Raw genomic sequence first — 23,298 nt, 5'->3', positions numbered from 1 at the left:
TAATGCATCTATGATTTGGTGATTGTTGACTTTTGAAAGTTTTGGAAAATTTTCAATGCTTTTCTTCTTCAACATTGTTTCTGTTTCTTGTTTCTCCTTTTTAAACCTTTCCACTTGGGCCTACAATTGAAAAATGTCAGCAGTTTCTCTGTGACTTATTTAATTCATGCATCATTGTCATTTTTCATCTTTTATTTTCTCCCCATTTTAAGACTGAATATTTGATTCTCTCTTGGATTTGGCTTTCTATAAACAGAGATTATGCATCCATGTGTTCAGCAAAAAAAATCGATAGAAAATACATTTTTAAATCTACATGTAGAGCTGCCTCCTCTGCCTCCTCCTCCCGTGGCTGCCACCTCCGCTGGGCTGAGGAGCTGGGCATCCACAGTGGCGGTGGTAGTGGCCACAGTGCAACCAGCCCCCGCCCCCAGGCCAGTCCTGCCAGGAGTCCCCCGTACGGTCAGCCCGCCCAGAGGCCAGAGCTGGGTAGGTGGATGTCGCTGGAAGATGGCGCCCTCGGACCTACGCAGCGTCAGGTGGCGGTACCGGCGTGTGTTGTGGAGGGTGCCGTCCTGGATCCCAGTGGTGTTCATCAGCCTCCTGCTGGGCTGGTCCTACTATGCCTTCACCATCCAGCTCTGCCCAGTTCCCAGGAAAACATTGGCGAACAAGTTGTGTGCTTGTTGGCTTATCATCTACTTTTCGCGATGTTTGTCAGGTCGTACTGGAAAACTATCTTTACATTACCAATGAATCCTTCCAAAGAATGCCATCTCTCTTACGCAGAGAAAGAATTGTTGGAGAGAGAGCCAAGAGGACAAGCCCATCAGGAAGTTGTTAGGTGAGCAGCTAGGGATCTTCCATTTATACCAGGACCATGACTGGAGCCATCTGCTACTGTGACAGATGCCGATTTATAAAGCCAGATCACTGCCACCCCTGTTCCGTCTGTGATAAATGTATTTTGAAGATGGGTCATCATTGCCCATGGGTGAACAATTATGTGGGACTTTCAGATTGTAAATTCTTCTTTCTTTTCCTGGCTTATTCTCTGTTGTACTGCCTTTTTATCACTGCTACAGACTTACAGTATGTTGTCAAATTTTGGACAAGTGGTCTACCAGATACTCAAGCGAAGTTCCATATGATGTTTCTAATCTTTGCTGAAGCTGGTTTTCTGTCAGCTTATCTTCTCTATTTGGCTATCACTGTTGGCTAGTCAGCAAAAATAAATCTACATTAGAGGCATTCAGGAGTCCAGTATTTCTACGTGGAACCATTAAGAATGGATTCAGCTTAAGTCTCAGTAAAAATAATGAAACAAGTTTTTGGTGATGAGAAGAAGTACTGGTTGCTACCCATTTTTTCATGTCTGTCTGATGGCTGCTCCCTCCCAGCTTGCCTTGTTAACCAGGATCCTGCACAACCATCTACTCCTGCAGGACTGAATTCAACAGCTAAAAATCCTGAAAACCATCAGTTCCTGCAAAGCCATTGTGAGAATCCCAGAGCCACCTTCTTACTGACTCTCAGTCTTGGACAGAAAGCAATATAAACCCTGGGGGAGGCAAAGCTGCTATGAGCAATCCTGCGTTAACCATGGAGAATGAGACTTAATCCTCAAGCAAAATAAATTCATGCTTTATTAAAGTAGTGATGCTGTACATGGATGAAAGGCTCCCATATGAAGGCACTGTTTGGGTATGCAGAATATGAGTTAATTGTCTGCAAGTTGTTACTTAAAACATAACACACTTTTGATCCAACATACAGAAACAGAGATTCTTGTTAAATTTTAAAATGTTTTCTTGTATATGAATCAAAGAAGAAATATCTTCTATCGAAAACTTGGCCTAAATTCATGGGCCAGTTTTCACCTAAATAATGTAGGTAGCACAGTTTATTACTTAAAATCTTCATTGATTGTCTGATTTTTTATTTCAAAATTTGAGACTTAAGATATTGTTTCAGATTTAAATGATTTCATGTCACATTATAAGGTGCTTGATTTGTAAAATTTGTTAGTTACTATTAAGAAGGTAGGGGAAATAAACCAGACTTCTTTTACTTTTTCCTTCTGATAGGAAATGAACTTCAGACTTATTGACCTGTCATAACTATGACTTCATTACAAAGTCCAAATGGCCTATACTTGAAGATCACCATCCATTTTTATCAGACTTTAATTACTTCTAGACTTTGCTTTCCATAGAAAATAAGTATGAACATTGACGCTGGAGCTTTCTGATCAAACAAATGACTAGAACACATTTCTGAGAATGAATCCAATGTTTTTAGAAAATAATTCTAAATCAGAAACATCTTTCATCTTTTCTGATTTTTGTAATTGGAGGAAAATCTGTAACATGATTAAGATTGACTTCTGATACAGTTTTGTGGGCTTAGGTTTTTACAAACATCTTTTTAGGTAATTTCTCCTATTGAACTTAGTAAAAGTATTCAACTTCTGTTAAGAATTCCTTTTGGTTCAATGGATTCACCCTCCTGTAATATATCTCTATTATTTGTCCTGTTAATCCTCCAGTGGTATCTATATTACTTTTATTATGTCTTCTCATCAAAACTATGACAGTAAAACTATATGTTTCCTGAAGTACCTATCAAGATTAAATTATGCAAGTCATTACAAAAATCATATTGTTTTGGAAATGGCATGCTGTTTGAAAATTTAGTTTAAGATAAAAAGATGTTTTTGTTGATGTTAAAATGTTTGGCTTTGGTAAATATACTAAAAAGCTCTTGTGCTTTGTATGCATTATTTACAAAAAATTATTATTTTTTATTTGAATGAACTATACTTTTTGTAAATGTTAACAATTAGGATAAGCTGTATACTTTTCTTAGTATTGACTTTAAGAATTTAAAGCAGATTACCTTTTAAAACCACATAGTTGGGGCCAGTGCCTGGCTCACTTGGTTAATCCTCCACCTGCTGTGCCAGCATCCCATATGGGCATAGTCCCAGTTGCTCCTCTTCCAGTCCAGCTCTTCCAGTCACAGCACAGGCTGTAGCGGCCATTTGGGGAGTGAACCAACAGAAGGAAGACATTTCTCTCTGTCTCTTTCTCTCACTGTCTATAACTCTACCTGTCAAATAAATTTAAAAAAGAAAAAGAAAACAGGAGACGGTGGTGTATCATTAAATTATATTATTTCATTGCTAGCTCTCCAGTTAGGACTCTAAATATCTCCAGGATCTACTTTCAAAAACAAAAGCAGAAAGACTAACTCTAAGCTATTGTATTTGTGATGTTGAAAAGAAAAGCTGAGGGGCCTGCACTGTGGTGCAGTGGGTTAAAGCCCTGACTTGAAGCACTGACATCCCATATGGGCACTGCTTCTAGTCCCGGCTCTCCTCTTCCAATCCAGCTCTCTGCTATGGCCTGGGATAGCAGAAGAAGATGGCCCAAGTCCTTGGGCCCCTGTACCCATATGGGAGACCTGGAAGAAGCTCCTGGTTCCTAGCTTCAGATCAGCGCAGCTCTGACCATTGTGGGGAGTGAACCAGATCTCTCTCTCTGTCTCTACTTCTCTCTATAACTCTGTCTTTAAAAACAAAACAAAACAAAACAAAACAAAAAACACATAGTTAAGTAACTGGTAGGTAATCAAAGAGAAAATGATAATAAACTTTTCAAAATGTTTGTTAGAAAAATATTCAATAAACTAAAATACCAGAGGGCAATGGAATAAAAACTCCATTACTTATCCTTAAAATTATTTATCCTTGCTAAAAATATAAAGAGTTTTATATTAAATGTGTTTATGGAATGAGCTACATAGGCCAAGTCCATTTTATAGGAATGCAATTCTTTGAACAATATAGCAGCAGTCTTTTTCAGACTTTTTTTTAAGCTGAAGAATTTGACAATCTGCTTCAAAAAATCTGGGAAGACATGATATATTCTTGCTTTTACTTTAAAGTTTTTTTTTCCCTTGGTCGTTATGCATTATCCTGAAGTGCCACACTAGAAATGATAACTATTGTTAGAAGTCTTAAGGGCAAGAGCAGCATTTGATGTATTCAGACTCATATGTAGCCAGATATATTTTTTTTAGCCTTCCAGGGTTGTTCACGTCGTACAGGAGGTACCGTCATTGGGACGCCGCTCCCAACAGGATGCCGGCCGCCGACTGGCCGGGCCAGAACTCCTCGCCCGAAGCCGAGACAGGCGGCCACAACGCCTCCCCCAGCAGCAAGCAGATGACGCTGAGCACCGCCATGGCCCCGGCGGCCACGCACACCCAGATATTTTTTCAAAGCACAGAACTAGTATAGTGATATACTGGACTTGATTCTGTTAGGTGTTCCCTCTTGCAAAGCTGGAAGCTAGGGGAAAAAGAGGGATTTGTATACTTTACCTTGTTAGAGTACTGGTAAGATCTCCCTCTGGGTCTTTTATGTATTCATTTAAGCACCTAAGTGATTATATCTAAAAATTGCATTTGGAAAAGTAAAAAAAAAATAAAATTTTTTCAAAAAAATGAAATCTACATGTATAGATTTAATTGTACATTCAAAGATTTCTTGTTGGCCAGCGCTGTGGCTCACTAGGCTAATCCTCCACCTGCGGTGCCAGCACCCTGGGTTCTAGTCCTGATTGCTCCTCTTCCAGTCCAGCTCTCTGCTGTGGCCTGGGAAGGCAGTGGAGGATGGCCCAAAGTACTTGGGCCCTGCACCCACATGGGAGACCAGGAGAAGCACCTGGTTCCTGGCTTCGGATCGACACAGTGCGCCAGCCACAACGTGCCGGCCATAGCGGCCATTTGGGGGGGGGGCAATGGAAAAGAAAGACCTTTCTCTCTCTCTCTCTCTCACTGTCCACTCTGCTTGTCAAAAAATATTTCTTGACATTATTCTTTCAATAACACAGTAATTGTTTTCATAGCATTTACATTTTATTAGGTACTAAAATAAATCTAGATGATTTAAGGTGTACCAGAAGATGTGAATATGTTATGTATAAATACTATGCCATTTTATATAAGAGATTTAGGAATCCATGGATTTGGATATCTGTGAATGGCATTGGAGCCAATCCTCCATGAGGAAGGCCAGGAAGTATTCCACTTCTCTTTCACTTTAGCTTTTTCTAAACTGTTATTAATCTCATTCACTTATTTTAGTTTTTCTGTTTTTGTGTTAAAGTATTTCTATGTGATTTTTTAGACTATTTTTTTATTTCTCTGTGAAAACTGTCTTATCATGAATCTTGAATATTTGTCAGTGATCTATTTTCTAGTCTTGATAACTCCAATATCTAGATCTCCAGTCATTCTGTTTCATATATCTTTCTTCCCGGCATGTCTATTAAATCTAAGTTGTATGTGAGATACTTTGCATAAAAAATGCAGACATAATTTGAGGTTCTGAATGATCCTATCTTTATTGAGAAAAATTTTTCTTTTACTTTTTGCAAGCAACCAATCAGTGTAGTGAGTTTAATTTAAAACAATCAATTGTTTACTTGATATTGAAAATATAGTGAAGATGATTTTAAAGATATCAAAAGGGACAGCATTGTGGCTTAGCAGGTAAAGCTGCTGCTTTATAGTGGCACTAGTTTAAGCCCTGACTGCTTCTCTTTTGATTCAGCTCCCTGATAATGCACCTGGGATAGCAGCAGAAGATGGCCAAAGTCCTTGGGCCCTTGCATCCACATGGAAGCCTCAGATGAATCTCCTGGCTTCAGAGTGACCCAGGCCCAGTCATTGCAATCATTTGAGTAGTGAGCCAGTGGGTGAAAGATATCTCTCTCTCTCTCCTTTTCTCTGCAACTCTACCTTTCAAATAAATAAAATAAATCTTTTAAAAAGGAAATGTAATATCATTTTCAGTTACAGTATCTCATTTGAAATAACAATGTCTTTTTTACTCTCCTCCAATTTTTGGCATAGGGTAATACAAATTGTATAATTTAATAAAATTAATAAATGAATTAATGAATAAATGAATGTTGAAAAAGATAGCTGCATTTTAATATCTCTATTTGCATGAATTTATATATTTCCATTTTGTCTGCACAAAGCTGGTAACAATATTTTCTTGTTCACCATTTGTTTTTAATCTTAATATTTGGTTTTGCTTGCCTTGTTTAATTACTTCCACCTGGCCCTCATCCATCACTTTCCTTTCCCCTCCTCCTGATTCTCCCCTCCCTCTCCCTTCTCCCCTCTTCCCTCTTCCCATGTGCTTATCCCTCCTTCTCCTTCTTTCTTCCTCTGTAATAATTTGAAAAAAAATTTGTTAATGAGCACAAAAATTTATAAATATTTATGGAATATCATGTTATGGCTTGATATTTGTATACATTTATAATTTAATGTATAATTAGGGTTAACATTTCTACCTCCTCAAGCATCATTTCTTTATGGAGAAAATATTGAAAAGCCCTTCACCCAGTTTATTTTAGAATAATGTATAATACACTGTCATTATCTATAGTCAATCAACTGTACAATAGATCACCAGAAATTCTTTCTCCTATCTAGCTATGGCTTAGTATTTGTTCATCATTTTTTTCTCCATCCTTTACTCCCCCCCTACACTCCCCAGACTCTGGTAACCACCATTATATACCTAATTTACATTAGATCAACCATTTAGATTCCACATGAGTGAAATCGCACAATGCTTGTCTTTCTGTGCTTGGCTTATTTCACTTAAAATAATTACCTGTACTTCCAATCTTCTTACATATGAAAAGATTTAAATCATTTAATGGCATAATAGTATTCCACTGGTTATATGTATCATATTTTCCTTATTCATTCATCAGTGGATGGACACTTAGGTTGTCTCCATTTCTTGATTGCTGTGAATTGTTCTGTAATAAACATAGGAAAGCAAATGTATCTTCAAAAGACTTATTTTGTCCTCTGTTGATGGGAATGTAAACTGGTGTAACCACTGTGGAAGACAGTATGGAAATATCTCAGATATCTGAATATAGACCTACCATATGATGTGGCTTCCCACATTTGCAACTGGAAACTATTTTAAGTGAAATAATCCAGAAACAAAATGACAGATATCATATATTTTCCTTGATCAGTGCTAATAGTGTATCTAAAATATAATGTATTTTATGAAATGGACCTTTTGAGATTTGATGATTGTTTACAGCTTTATCTCTTCTGTTGAGGGACAGCATCTTTTTTCTTCATACCATTTGTTGAATTCTTTCACTTAATGTAGGGTTAACTTTATGATCATTCAGTAAATGGAAAATAGATCTTTATAAAGATTAAGAGTGGGAATGGGAGAGTGAGGAGAAAAAATTGTTGGAGCATGGGCGGGAAGGAGGGTAGGGTGGGTGTATTATTATGTTCCTAAATCTTTATGTATCAAATACATAAACTTGTATAACTTAAATGAAATTTTAAGAAATGAAACAGCAATTTCTAAAAATAAAGATAAATTTTAAAAATGGGAGAAAATATTTATAATCAATATATCTGAAAAGGTGCTAATAATTAATACATATGAGAAACTCAGTTTGATAGCAAAAAATACGATTTATAAATGAACAACACATTGAAACACAGATCTTTCAAAGAAGATGTAGAAATGAACAACAGGTTAATGAATAAAGGCTCACTATAACTAATCACCAGGAAAATGCAAACAAAAGCTACAATAAGTTATTATTTTATTCTAAGTATATTGTCTTTTACCCAAAAGACAAAGACAATGAGTGATGGAGAGGATGAGGAGAAAGGGGCATCTTCGTGTACTTTTGGTGGCAATGTAATTAAGTACATCCCAAAAAAGGGAATTAATATTCCTAAAAAATCTGAAAGAACTACCGTATGTTCCAGCAATGCCATTATTGGAGATATATCTCTCTCTATATATCTATATATATACCTTTACTTCCAATCTTCCAATAGATAGATATATATAGATATATAGATATAGATATCTATATATATACATAGGTATACATATATATGTATACATATACATATATATACATAGATATCTATATATATACATAGATAGATATATATACATATAGATATCTATGTATATATACACCTATATAGATATCTATATATTATATATAATATATAGATATATAGATAATATATAAAGATATAATTACTATATATAATTATATATTATATATAGGTATATCTATATATAGATATATATCTGGATATATATACCTATATAGAGATATATATCTTTATATAGATATAGATATAGATATAGATATAGATATAGATATAGATTGATATAGATATAGATATAGACATAGGGGGTGTATATATACACACATGCCCAATGAAAATAAGTTTTTATTTTTTAAATTTTGTTTGTTATACAAATATCATGTATTTCCTATATACAGATTTAGGAACATAGTGATACTCATCCCCACCCTATTTCCTGCCCAAACTCCAAAAATTCTTCCTCTTTCTTCTCACATTCCCTCTCCTAATTTTTACCAAGATCTATGTTCAATTTACTTAAAGATCATATAGTTAACCCTACACTAAACAAAAGAATTCTACAAATAGTATGAAGAAGAAAAACAAAAAGCACTGTTCCTTAATGGAAGAGACAGGAGCTGTAAAATCATCAAATCTCAAAATGTCTGTTTCACTACATTGCATTTCAGGTATTCTATTAGTTACCTCAGATCAAGGAAAATATATGATATCTGTCCTTTAGGGACTGGCTTATTTCACTTAGTAAAACGGTTTCTGATAGTGCCCATCTTGTTGGAAAACACAGGATACTACATTATATATATGTTATATATATATATATATATATATACACATATATGTATATATATATATATATATAGAATAGTTTCTTTTCTAGTCAAAAACTGATGGACATCTGAGTTGATTGCTGGTCTTAGCTATCTTGAATTGTGCTGCAATGAACATGGGGGTACAGATAACTCCTTCATATGCTGATTTCTTGAAGTTTGGGTAAATTCCCATGAGTCGGATGGCTGGATCATATGGTAGGTCTATATTTGGATTTCTGAGGTATCTCCATACTGTCTTTCACAGTGGCTAGAGCAGTTCACATCCCAAAAGAGTGCGTTAGGGTACCTTTTCCCCATATCCTCACTAGCACTTGTTGTTTGTTGATATCCACATGAGAGCCATTTTTACTGGAGTGAGAGGAAACCTCATTGTGACTTTGCTTTGAAAAATATTTTAAATTTGGGTAATATAAATATATGCTGTTGTGTTCTTTTTATTCAATATATTTTTGGCTATTTGGGGCTCTTTCATGTATTTAAATTAATTTTAATATTTTTTTCTAGTTCTATGAAAATGCCTTTGGCATTTTGATAAGAATTGCATAAATCATTATGTAGACTTGGTTAATATAATCATTTACTGATATTTATTCTTCCAATCTATGGCCATAGATGTCTTCATTTCTTTTGTGCCTTTTCAATTTCTTTCATCAGTGTTTTCCAGGTCTCATTGTCTTATTGGTTGAACTGAGTTCTAGGTTGGTATTTTTTTTAACTTTTATTTAATGAATATAAATTTCCAGTGTACAGCTTATGGATTACAATGGATTCCCCCTCCCATAACTTCCCTCCCACCCGCAACCCTCCCCTCTCCTGCTCCCTCTCCCCTTCCATTTGCATCAAGATTCATTTTCAATTCTCTTTATATACAGAAGATCAATTTAGGTTGGTATTTTTATAGTCATTGGAAATAAGAATAGTTTTAAAATTTCTTTTTCAGATAACTTGCTATTAGAATAAATCACTGCCACTGACCTTTATATTTTGACATTTTATCTTGCAAATTTGTTTAATTAATTATAAAAGATCTTTGTTAGAGTATGTGATGTTTTCTATGTATGTGTTCATGTCATTTCCCACCAGTGACAATTTGACTTCCTTTGTTCCAATTTGAATGTCTCTTTACTTCTCTCTCTTACCTAATTGCTACATGATTTTTCATACTATATTACATAGAAATGCTTAAAATGATAATTTTGTGTTATTCCAAATCTTGGAGAAGAATTCTTCAGCCTCTCTACATTCAATATGGTGTCAGCTGTTGGCTTGTTGTATATGTCCTTTATTATGTTATTGTGTATTCTTTGTGTACCTAATTTGTTCAGAGTTCCTATTATGAAAGACTCTTAATTTTTATCAGCTGCCTTTTCTACATCTATTGAGAATGACATACGATTTTTGCATTTTGGTTGTTATAGCATGTCATGTGTAGTGATTTGTGTATGTAAAAACACACTAGTATCCTTGGGGTAAATCTCTTCTGACTGTAGTATGTAATCCTTTTAAGTGTTAGTATTTTTGTAAATTTTCCCATCTGTACTTACCAAGGATATTAGTTTATAGATTTGAGTTTTTGTTGTATATTTGGTTTTAGTTTAAAGGTAAGGCTGACCTTACAGAATGCATTTTGAAGAATTATTTCGCTCCTATTTTGAATATTTTAAGAAGTATTGATGTTAATTGTTGTTACATGTTTCATAGAATTTTTTTATTAAACTTTTATTTAATGAATATAAATTTCCACAGTATAGCTTATGGGTTACAATGGGTTCCCCCCTCCCATAACTTCCCTCCCGCCCGCAACCCTCCCCTTTCCCGCTCCCTTTACCCTTCCATTCATGTAAAGATTCATTTTCAATTCTCTTTATATACAGAAGATCAGTTTAGTATATATTAGGTAAAGATTTCAACATTTTGCCCATATAGCAACATAAAGTGAAAAAACTACCATTGGGTTACTAATTATAGCATTAAATAGCAATGTACAGCACATTAAAGACAGAGATCCCACATAATTTTTTTTCAAATTAATTAATTTTCTATGCCATTCCCTTTTTAACACCAGGTTGTTTTTTTTTTTTTTCATTTCCAATTCTCTTTATATACAGAGGATCAATTCAGTATATAATTAGTAAAGACCTCATCAGTTTGTGCCCACACAGAAACACAAAGTATAAAAATACTGTTTCAGTACTAGTCATAGCATCACTTCGCTTTAGACGACACATTAGGGACAGATCCCACATGGGGTGTAAGTACACAGTGACTCCTGTTGCTGATTTAACAATTTGACACTCCTGTTCATGGCGTCAGTAATCTCCCTAGGCTCTAGTCATGAGTTGCCAGGGCTATGGAAGCCTTTAGAGTTCGCTGACTTTGATCTTATTCCGCTAGGGTCATAGTCAAAGTGGAAGTTCTCTCCTCCCTTCGGAGAAGGGTACCTCCTTCTTTGATGGCCCCGTTCTTTCCACTGGGATCTCACTCACAGAGATCATTCATTTAGGTCTTTTTTTTTCCATGATATCTTGGCTTTCCATGCCTGCTATACTCTCATGGGCTCTTCAGCCAGATCTGAATGCCTTGAGGGCTGATTCTGAGGCCAGAATGTTGTTTAGGATGCCTGCCATTCTATGAGTCTGCTGTGTATCCCACTTCCCATGTTGGATCTTTCTCTCCCTTTTTGATTCTATCAGTTAGTATTAGCAGATACTTGTCTTGTTTGTGTGATCCCTTTGACTCTTAGACCTATCAGAGCTATCAATTGTGAGCTGAAATTGATCACTTGGACTAGTGCGATGGCATTGGTATATGCCATCTTGGTGGGATTGTGTTGGAATCCCCTGGCACATTTCTAACTCCACCATTTGCGGCCAGTCCGATTGAGCATGTTCCAAATTGTTCATCTCCTCCCTCTCTTTTTCCACTCTTAGATTTAAGGGGGATCACTTTTCAGTTAAAATTTAATCACCTAAGAATAATTGTGTGTTAATTACAGAGTTCAACCACTAGTACTAGAACAACAACAACAACAACAAATACTAAAAAGGATAAAGTATTACATTGTACATCTAAAGTCAGGACAGGAGCTGATCAGTTCATTGTTGCTTATAGTGTCCATTTCACTTAACAGGTTTCCCCTTTGGCGCTCAGTTGTCACCGATCAGTGAAAACAAATGATATTTGTCTCTTTGGGACTGGCTTAATTCACTCAGCATGATGTTTTCTAGATTGCTCCATCTTGTTGCAAATGACTGGGTTTCGTTTTTTCTTACTGCTGTATACTATTCTATGGAGTACATGTCCCATAATTTCTTTATCCAGTCTACTGTTGATGGGCATTTGCGTTGGTTCCAGGTCTTAGCTATTGTGAATTGAGCTGCAATAAACATTAATGTGCAGATGGCTTTTTATTAGCCAAGTTAAGTTCCTTTGGGTAAATTCCAAGGAGTGGGATGGCTGGGTTGTATGGTAGGGTTATGTTCAGGTTTCTGAGGAATCTCCAGACTGACTTCCATAGTGGCCTAACCAGTTTGCATTCCCACCAACAGTGGGTTAGTGTCCCTTTTTCCCCATATCCTCTCCAGCATCTGTTGTTGATAGATTTCTGAATGTGAGCCATTCTCACCGGGGTGAGATGGAACCTCATTGTGGTTTTAATTTGCATTTCTCTGATTGCTAGTGATCTTGAATATTTTTTCATGTGTCTGTTGGTGATTTGGATTTCCTCTTTCGAAAAATGTCTATTGAGGTCCTTGGCCCATCTCTTAAGTGGGTTGTTTGTTTTGTTGTTGTGGATTTTCTTGATTTCTTTGTAGATTCTGGTTATCAATCCTTTATCTGTAGTATAGTTTGCGAATATTTTTTCCCATTCTGTTGGTTGCCTCTTCACTTTCCTGACTGTTTCTTTTGAAGTACAGAAACTTCTCAATTTGATGCAATCCCAAATGTTAATTTTGGTTTTGACTGCCTGTGCTGTTGGAGTATTTTCCAGGAAGTCTTTGCCAATACCTATATCTTGCAGGGTTTCTCCAATGCTCTCTAATAATTTGATGGTTTCGGGTCGTAGATTTAAGGCTTTAATCCATGTTGAGTGAATTTTTGTGTAAGGTGATAGGTATGGGTCTTGCTTCAAGCTTCTGCACGTGGAAATCCAATTTTCCCAGCACCATTTATTGAATAGACTGTCCTTATTCCAGGGGTTAGATTTGGATCTTTGGTCAAATATAAGTTGGCTGTAGATGTTTGGATTGATTTCTGGTGTTTCTATTCCGTTCCCTTGGTCTATCCATCTGTTTCTGTACCAGTACCATGCTGTTTTGATAACAACTGCCCTGTAGTATGTCCTGAAATCAGGTATTGTGATGCCTCCGGCTTTGTTTTTGTTGTACAGGATTGCTTTGGCTATTTGAGGTCTTCTGTGTCTGCATATGAATTTCAGCATCATTTTTTCCAGATTTGAGAAGAAGGTCTTCAGGATCTTGATGGGTATTGCATTGAGTGTATAAATTGCTTTTGGGAGAATAGACATTTTGATGATATTGATTCTTCCAATCCATGAGCATGGAAGATTTCTCCATTTTTTGGTATCCTCTTCTATTTCTTTCTGTAAGGTTTTGTAGTTTTCATTGTAGAGATCTTTAACGTCTTTGGTTAAGTTTATTCCAAGGTGTTTGATTGTTTTTGTAGCTACTGTGAATGGCATTGATTTTAGAAGTTCTTCCTCAGCCGTGGCATTGCCTGTGTATACAAAGGCTGTTGATTTTTGTGCATTGATTTTATATCCTGCTACTTTGCCAAACTCTTCGATGAGTTCCAGCAGTCTCTTAGTAGAGTTCTTTGGGTCCCCTAAATAAAGAATCATATCATCTGCAAAGAGGGATAGTTTGAGTTCGTCCTTCCCGATTTGTATCCCTTTAATTTCTTTTTCTTGCCTAATACCTCTGGCCAAAACTTCCAGAACTATATTGAATAGCAGTGGTGAGAGAGGGCATCCCTGTCTGGTACCAGATTTCAGTGGAAATACTTCCAACTTTTCCCCATTCAATAGGATGTTGGCCGTGGGTTTTTCATATATTGCTTTGATTGTATTAAGGAATGTTCCTTCCATACCCAGTTTGTTTAGAGTTTTCATCATGAAAGGGTGTTGTATTTTATCAAATGCTTTCTCTGCGTCTATTGAGAGAATCATATGGTTTTTCTTCTGCAGTCTGTTAATGTAGTGTATTACGTTGATTGTTTTGTGAATGTTGAACCATCCCTGCATACCGGGGATGAATCCCACTTGGTCTGGGTGGATCATCTTTCTGATGTGTTGTTGCATTCTATTGGCCAGAATTTTATTGAGGATTTTTGCATCTATGTTCATCAGGGATATTGGTCTGTAATTCTCTTTCAATGTTGCGTCTCTTTCTGGCTTAGGAATTAAGGTGATGCTGGCTTCATAGAAAGAATTTGGGAGGATTCCCTCTTTTTCGATTGCTCTGAATAGTTTGAGAAGAATTGGAGTTAGTTCTTCTCTAAATGTCTGGTAGAACTCAGCAGTGAATCCATCTGGCCCTGGGCTTTTCTTTGTTGGGAGGGCCTTTATTACTGTTTCAATTTCTGTGTCAGTTATTGGTCTGTTTAGGTTTTCTATGTCTTCCTGGCTCAATTTAGGGAGGTTGTATGTGTCCAAGAATCTGTCCATTTCTGATAGATTTCCCTGTTTGCTGGCATACAAGTCCTTGTAGTAATTTCTGATGATTCTTTTTATTTCTGTGGTGTCTGTTGTTACGTTTCCCATTTCATCTCTGATGCTATTGATTTGGGTCTTTTCTCTTCTTTTTTTTAGTTAGTTGGGCCAATGGGGTGTCAATTTTGTTTATTTTTTCAAAAAACCAGCTCCTCATTTGGCTGATTTTTTGTAATGTTTTTTTTTTGGATTCAATCCTGTTGATTTCTTCTCTGATTTTAATTATTTCTCTTCTCCTACTGGGTTTGGGTTTGGTTTGCTGCAGATTTTCTAGATCCTTGAGATGACTTGAAAGCTCATCTATTTGGTGCCTTTCCAATTTCTTGATGTAGGCACCTATTGATATAAACTTTCCTCTTAACACTGCTTTTGTTGTATCCCATAGGTTTTGGTATGTTGTGCTGTTATCCTCATTTACTTCCAGAAAATTTTTGATTTCTCTTTTAATTTCTTCTATGACCCATTGTTCATTCAGGAGCATGTTGTTCAATCTCCATGTGTTTGCACGTGCTCTAGGGATTCCTGAGTTGCCAATTTCCAATTTCATTCCTTTGTGGTCTGAGAAGCTGCATGGTATGATTCTAATTCTTTTGAATTTGCTGAGACTTGCTTTATGGCCTAGTATGTGGTCAATCCTAGAGAGGGTTCCATGTACTGCTGAGAAGAATGTAAAGTCCTTAGATGTAGGATGAAATGTTCTGTAGATATCTGTTAGATCCATTTGGGCTATAGTGTCATTTAAATCTACTGTCTCCTTGTTGATCTTCTGTTCTGTTGATCTGTATATCTCTGAGAGTGGAGTATTGAAGTCCCCCAGTACTATTGTATTGGGGTCTAAGTCTCCCTTTAAGTCCCTTAACAAGTCTTTTAAATAGGCTGGTGCCCTGTAATTAGGTGCATATACATTGATAATCGTTATATCTTCCTGTTGAATGGATCCCTTAATCATTATATAGTGCCCCTCTTTGTCTCTCCTAACAGTTTTTGTGGTAAAGTTTATGTGGTCCGATATTAAGATAGCTACTCCCGCTCTCTTTTCATTTCTGTTGGCGTGGTATATCTTTTTCCAGCCTTTCACTCTCAGCCTGTATGGATCATTGTTGGATAGATGGGTTTCTTGTAAGCAGCAAAAGGATGGGTTTTGTTCCTTAACCCAATCAGCCAATCGGTGTCTTTTACCTGGACAGTTCAAGCCATTAACATTCAATGTGACTATTGAGAAGGAGTAACTTTGCCCTGCCATTAGCCAAAGATACTTTCTAATATATGGTTTGAGATTCCTGTGATCTTTTGGTGTGAGGTTTCCTACCTTTACCTTCTTTCATATTGGTGACCGTGTTTCTGTGTTTCTGTATGTAACACATCTTTAAGCATCTTTTGCAGGGCTGGACGAGTGGCGACAAATTCTTTCAATGTCTGTTTGCTGTGAAAGGTCTTTATTTCACCTTCATTCATAAATGAGAGCTTTGCAGGATATAATATTCTGCGCTGGCAGTTTTTCTCTCTTAGCACCTGGGCTATGTCTCACCATTCTCTCCTAGCTTGTAGCGTTTCTGAAGAGAAGTCATCTGTGAGTCTAATTGGAGATCCTCTGAGAGTAATCTGGCGTTTCTCTCTTGCACATTTATGGGAGGGGGGAAGCCATTGTAACACATAAGCTATACTTTGGAAATTTATATTCATTAAATAAAAGTTTAATAAAAAAAAAAGAAATGTGCCAGGGGATTCCAACACAATCCCATCAAGATGGCATGTACCAATGCCATCGCACTAGTCCAAGTGATCAATTTCAGCTCACAATTGATTGCTCTGATAGGTCTAAGAGTCAAAGAGATCACACAAACAAGACAAGTATCTGCTAATACTAACTGATAGAATCAAAAAGGGAGAGAAAGATCCAACATGGGAAGTGGGATACACAGCAGACTCATAGGATGGCAGATGTCCTAAACAACACTCTGGCCTCAGAATCAGCCCTCAAGGCATTCAGATCTGGCTGAAGAGCCCATGAGAGTATAGCAGGCATGGAAAGCCAAGATATCATGAAAAAAAAAAAAGACCCAAATGAATGATCTCTGTGAGTGAGATCCCAGTGGAAAGAACGGGGCCATCAAAGAAGGAGGTACCCTTCTCCGAAGGGAGGAGAGAACTTCCACTTTGACTATGACCCTAGCGGAATGAGATCAAAGTCAGCGAACTGTAAAGGCTTCCGTAGCCCTGGCAACTCATGACTAGAGCCTAGGGAGATTACTGACGCCATGAACAGGAGTGTCAAATTGTTAAATCAGCAACAGGAGTCACTGTGTACTTACACCCCATGTGGGATCTGTCCCTAATGTGTCATCTAAAGCGAAGTGATGCTATAACTAGTACTGAAACAGTATTTTTATACTTTGCGTTTCTGTGTGGGCACAAACTGATGAGGTCTTTACTAATTATATACTGAAATGATCTTCTGTATATAAAAAGAATTGGAAATGAAAAAAAAAAACAACCTGGTGTTAAAAAGGGAATGGCATAGAAAATTAATTAATTTGAAAAAAATTTATGTAGGATCTCTGTCTTTAATGTGCTGTACATTGCTATTTAATGCTATAATTAGTAATCCAATGGTAGTTTTTTCACTTTATGTTGCTATATGGGCAAAATGCTGAAATCTTTACCTAATATATACTAAACTGATCTTCTGTATATAAAGAGAATTGAAAATGAATCTTTACATGAATGGAAGGGGAAAGGGAGAGGGAAAGGGGAGGGTTGCGGGTGGGAGGGGAGTTATGGGAGGGGGGAAGCCATTGTAACCCATAAGCTATACTTTGGAAATTTATATTCATTAAATAAAAGTTTAATAAAAAAAAGAAAAATGAAATAAAGCCAGGTTGATTTATCTGCTTCAGGTTCTGTAGCCAGGGTAGTAAGGATGGTTTTATCTCAGTAACCATTAAAGTGGGGGATTGGATCTTGGAAGGCTCTAAAAATATAAATGGATATTTTAAAGTTCAAGGATTTCATTTAGAACTTTGGATCTTAAAAAAATAATAAAATAAAAAGACCAATGCATGTTGTCAGAAGTTTAAAATATCATCATTTATTCAGTGTTTTAACAAGAATTACTAAGTTTAATCAACTGTAAGGTGACCAAATGTGTGAAAAAAAGTAAATAACCTTGAGTCTTTTACAGCTCAGCTCTGCCTAAGCAATCACAATTCAATATACAAAAGAAAATGCATATATTTCCTTCCGAATGACACATAAAATTATTACAAAACTAAAATTACTTTCTTAAATCAGTACAAAAACTTAGAAAAATGAATAAAATAATTAGCACATAAAAATTTAACAAAATTACCACATGACATTAACCCATTACATCAGACAACTTAAATACATAAAGACAAAGTGGGAGGTAGACAATCAGACAGGAGCTGAGTAAAAATGGAAGGGGATAGCCACAAATTAAATACAAGACAAAAAAACACTATAGCCTAGAAGATGGGTTGACATTAGATTTTGAAATTAAAAAGATCAAAATTTTTTGAGCAATGTTTAATACAAAACCTTTTTGCTTTAATTTATAAGATTAAATTCTAATCTTATAACAGTGTGCCTTTAATGTTACTGCATTACTGATGTTTAGAAATACATATAAAGAGGCCAGTGCTGTGGCTCATTTGGCTAGTGCTCCACCTGCAGCACCAGCACTCTGGGTTCTAGTCCCGGTTGGGGCACCAGATTCTGTCCTAGTTGCTCCTCTTCCAATGCTGTGGCCTGGGAAGGCAGTGGAGGATGGCCCAAGTGCTTGGGCCCTGTACCCACATGGGAGACCAGGAAGAAGCACCGGCTCCTGGATGCCGGCTGCAGCAAACCAGCTGTAGTGGCCATTTGGGGAGTGAACCAACAGAAGGAAGACCTTTATCGTTCTCTCTCTCTCTCACTGTCTAAATCTGCCTGTCAAAAAATACATATAAAGATTTTTTTCTAGTGTCAGCCAACCAAATCCTACACAAGATTCATCTTCCACCAAACTTCTATAACATTCTTGCATTACCTCACTTATTTCTTCTTAAACATCACCAGTGTTTTTAATTTAGGATGAGTATTACTTGAATTTCCCCTGAATTGGCTTCTTTCACACCCCATAGCTTTATTTACCAAGACATTCCCATAACTAAAGCTTCATGTTTCTTTTTCCCCTACCTACAGGATTCTTGAATTTACATAAAAATTTAAGAACACATAGAATATTAACCTAGAGTTATTTTAATTTTTTGAACATTAGAGGAATTAAGCATGAAACAAAAATTAGTCTTGTCTTTGTTACATAATTATACTTTACAAAGTGCTACTACAAACTCTAGAAATCTCGGGAAAACTCTATAATCTGGAAGATAAAACATTTAAACACAGAAAAATGTTACTAGTAAAGGACAGAAAAGCCCACCAACCAGACAATGGTTAGGCAAGAGTATCAAATGAGAACAAGAAGGAAAGAAAAGAGAGGGAATAAATGGAGACCCTAGGAACCATAAGTAAGTCCAAATCATTCTATAGAGGTGGATAGAGCCAGAAACTGGGTTGGTAACTTCTGGACACCTGGTTCCAACCTTCTGGTCCCAGTGGCTGGGTATTTAGCATCTGGGCATCTGGGTCCACCCATGTAGTTGCTCCCCAACCCACATGGCCCACTTTGTACCCTTTCTAGGAGGTAGAGAAGACAACCAAACAGTAGAGTGCTATCGAAAGGGGCTGAGATTTTGAGAAAAGAGGGAATCTATAACTACTAAAGTAGATGTAATAGACACTCTGGGATGGGCTGCAAGGAGTATCTGGGCAGGCTGCTGCCCAAGCATCCCTTCAGAGGGCCAGCCCAGGGCTCACAGAAAAATGAGTGCTTGGGGTGGGGGACACTATGTAGTGATGCACCAACTTCAGCATAAGTTTAAATGCAGCATGGTCTAAATGACCCTGGGATTGCATTGTAGATCAAAATTGCTGCCCTTACATTCAATGCTCAGAATCCTAGTGTCTGACAGGGTCTTGATCCCAAGCATGACATGTTAGTCATGCCATCACATAGGAAGAGGAAGATAGGCTTCACACTGAACAGGCTTGCTTCACTACTGGTGCTCTAGTAGAAACTGCTTTGCAGCTTGTGCATTGTGCTCACAGTCAGCTGGTACTCACTCTTAGACCTCAATGTCTTGAGGCACAGTCTTGTTTTCAGGGACAATTCATCCCAATAGAGGGAAAACTTGGTTGACTATCAGGCATAAAGGCAATGTGGAGCTGTCTCACAGCCTCTACATTAGCAAATACTATATCCCAGGACTCTCCTACCAAACTGAAGTCTCCTGCCTTAGGGCTGCCTCTGTCTTCAGGATGAGGCAGTGGACAGTTGTTGCTCATGGTTTACAAAGATGTTGGAAGCCAGGAGTTCCCAAAGGGGACTTCATGTGCTTATTGCTTAGTCTTTGTTGCCCCAGGCCACCTGGATAGGAATGAGGCAGGAGCTTTCAGAGCCAACATGGTGGCAGAAATATACTTGATACAAGCTAAGGCAAATCTGGAGATCTCAATGGGAGGTAGAGTTCTCTGTGCACCCAGGAGCAGCATGCCTCATAGTGCCTTTTAAAGATGTGGGCCCAGAAGCCAGCATGTCTTTCAATGCCTGCTTTCTCAAGCAAGAGGCAAGATGCCAAAGTGCCTTGGAGTTTATGCATGTTGAGGAGGAATTGGGATATGAGAAGTTCAAGTGACAATGTTCAGCACCATGCCAACAAATTAGAAGATTCAAGGCACCTGCTAATGCACCTCCAGGGATGCAAAGTACATGTGCTCCCTGATGTGCAAGCATGCTTTGGGAGCATGATGTCTGGTACTGCAGGTGGGACAGGACATGCAGGCATATAGCAGGATTCAGGGCTCATATTCATTTTTCCCTGACAAATTCCTCATTCCTTCATCTGGCACACACATGCCCTATCATTATCCACATCACTATTTCACTATTTGGTCACAGTTGCTGGCAGTTTGTCATGTGCCTTACCTCTACAGGTACTTAGCACTCAACATAGAATTGTTGTAGAACCAAAAAATCTGACAATTTAAACAAGGCAGGTGGTAACAATGTAGATTCTGCTGAACACTCAGAAAAAAAATCTCAAAGGAGTGTAGGTAATGCAGTCAGTCAGAAAAAAATGAGGTAGAAATTAGAATTAAAAACACCAAGGTTGGGACAGCTCTGTGTTGCAGTGGGATAAACAAAGGCCTACAGTGCTGACATCCCATATGGGCTCCAGTTCAAGTCTTAGCTGCTCCACTTAAAATCCAGTTCCTTGTGAGGTACCTGGGAAATCAGTGGAAGATGGACCAAGCCTCTGGACCCTTAAACTCACCTCTTAGACCTAGAAGAGGCTCATGGTCCCAGCCTGATGAATTGTGGTAATCTGGGGAATGAACCATCAGATGGAGGATCTGTTTCTCCTTCTCTCTCTTTGAAATTACTAAATCTTAAAAACAATGTTGTAAGAGCGAAAAAAATGATGCTGAAATTCATATGGAAACACTAGAGACCCTGAATAGCTAAAGCAACCATATACAAAAACAAAAACAAAAACAAGCCATCAGGCATCACAAAAATCTGAACATAGATCTACCATATGAGCCAGGCCTCCCACTCCTGGGAATTTGAAATGAAATCAGCAAATTAAAGTATTTTTACCCCCATGTTTATTGCTGCTCTTTCACAATAGCTAAGACATGGAACCAACCTAAATGCCCATCAACCAAAGACTGGATAAATAAATTATGGGGTATGTACACTATGAAATTCTACAGCAGTAAAAAAAATGAAATCCCTGAACTTCGATAACTAATAGAGCACCTAATAGGAGATCTGTAGAAGTGAAATTGACACTTAGAAGCAATGAGAACGGCCTTTATCTTGACTATTAAGGAACTTTTTTTCATTCTATTTGTTGAACTCTTTACTTAACAGAGCTAATCATACGTGTATAAAGTCAATTAAAAATAGAACTCGGCCAGGGCCATGGCTCAATAGGCTAATCCTCTGCTTGTGGTGCCAGCACATCGGGTTCTAGTCCTGTTCTGGGCACTGGATTCTGTCTTGGTTGCTCCTTTTCCAGTCTAGCTCTCTGCTGTGGCCCAGGAGTGCAGTGGAGGATGGCCCAAGTGCTTGGGCCCTGCACCAGCATGGGATACCAGGAGAAGCACCTGGCTCCTGCCTTCAGATCAGCATGGTGCACTGGCAGCAGTGCACTGGCCACAGCAGCCATTCGGGGGTGAACCAATGGAAAAAAGGAAGACCTTTCTCTCTCTCTCTCTCACTGTCCATTCTGCCCGTCCACCCCCCCAAAAAAAATAGAACTCAGTAAAAAAATAAGAGTGGGAATAAGAGAGGAGAAAATTTATAACTGTAAAGCTGTATAGTTTTGCATACATTCCTATGGACTTCTTGCTAACATTATAGTTTATAAACTTGTATTGGACCCCAATATGGGGTTCAACATGGGAAACAGTCCACACAGCAGACTCATAGAATGATAATCACGTCAAATAGCATTCTTGACAGCAGAATCAGCCTGTCAGTCATTCTGGTCTGGCTGAAATGCCCATGAGAGTATTTCAGGCATGGAACACTACAACACCATTGCCAAAACTGTCCTATATGAAGGATATCTGTGGGTGAAACCCCTGTGGAAAGAAGTCACCAAAGAAGGACGTACTTTTCTCTGAAGCAAAAACTTCCACTTTTTGTATGCCCTTTTCTAAATACTGATGGTGTTTGAGGATTCAAAAGGCTTCCATAGCCCAGGCAGTTTATGTCAAGAGCCTCAGGCAATGTTAATTGTTAAATTAACAATAGGAATCACTGTGCACTAACTTCCTATGCAGGACTTCTATCCTCAATGAGTTGTATTGTGAGAGTTAAACTTGTTCTCAATTTCGTGTGTGTGCAAATTTTTGAAATCTTTACCTAGAGTTGGTCTTCTGTTTATTAAGTAATTGAAAATGAATCTTAGTGGAGAATGGGACTATGCATGGGAAACAGTGGGTGAGGAGGGACTGGATTATGGATGCAAGAGTGTTGTACTTATGAAATGCATGAAGTCTGTTATAGTTAAATGAAAGGTTTCTTTGGGGGAAAAAGCAGGACAGGTTTATAGTGCATTGGTAACTGGAATACATATGCTTTATTCTAAGAAATATGAATCGAGAACATAATGAATTAAGACTCAGGTTCTTGATGGGGAGTATGTATGATGAGCCTGGAGCCATGTAAAATAATTCTAGTTGAAAACCCTGTAGGCTATATGGAAAGTCTGGGTTTTGGACAGTGTGTGACTGCAATACACATGCTGCTGGCAGTCTTCTATTCCTAGAGCTCACTAGCTAGCTGCCTATATCATCAGATAGTACAATGAAATAAAACAGAAGTCAGAACATTGGTAAATGACTTCAAACAGGCATAATGACAATAGAGTGGCAAGAGAGCTACAGAATGAACAAGGACAAAAATAAACAGAACTATGGCCAGCATTGTGGAACAACAGGTTAAGCTGCTGTGGGCAATGCTGACATTTTCTATTTAAGTGTTAGCTGGGAGTCCTGGCTACTTTGTTTCTCAGTCACTACATTGCTAATACTCCTATAAAGGTAGTACTTGATGATCCATATGTTTGGGGCCCTGCCACCCATGTGGGAGGCTAAAATGGAATTTATGCCTCCTGGCTT

At 37.6% G+C, this 23,298-nt stretch overlaps 1 pseudogene; it reads left to right on the top strand.

The window, feature by feature from the left end:
• Positions 1–510: 510 nt before the first annotated feature.
• LOC133755441 (palmitoyltransferase ZDHHC2-like) lies at positions 511–1,620 on the top strand (annotated as a pseudogene).
• Positions 1,621–23,298: the final 21,678 nt, after the last annotated feature.

This window comes from Lepus europaeus, unplaced genomic scaffold (assembly GCF_033115175.1).
Source record: "Lepus europaeus isolate LE1 unplaced genomic scaffold, mLepTim1.pri SCAFFOLD_47, whole genome shotgun sequence".
Taxonomy (NCBI): domain Eukaryota; kingdom Metazoa; phylum Chordata; class Mammalia; order Lagomorpha; family Leporidae; genus Lepus; species Lepus europaeus.
Note: the sequence above shows the minus strand (reverse complement) of the source record. Positions and strands in the feature narration are given on the sequence as shown.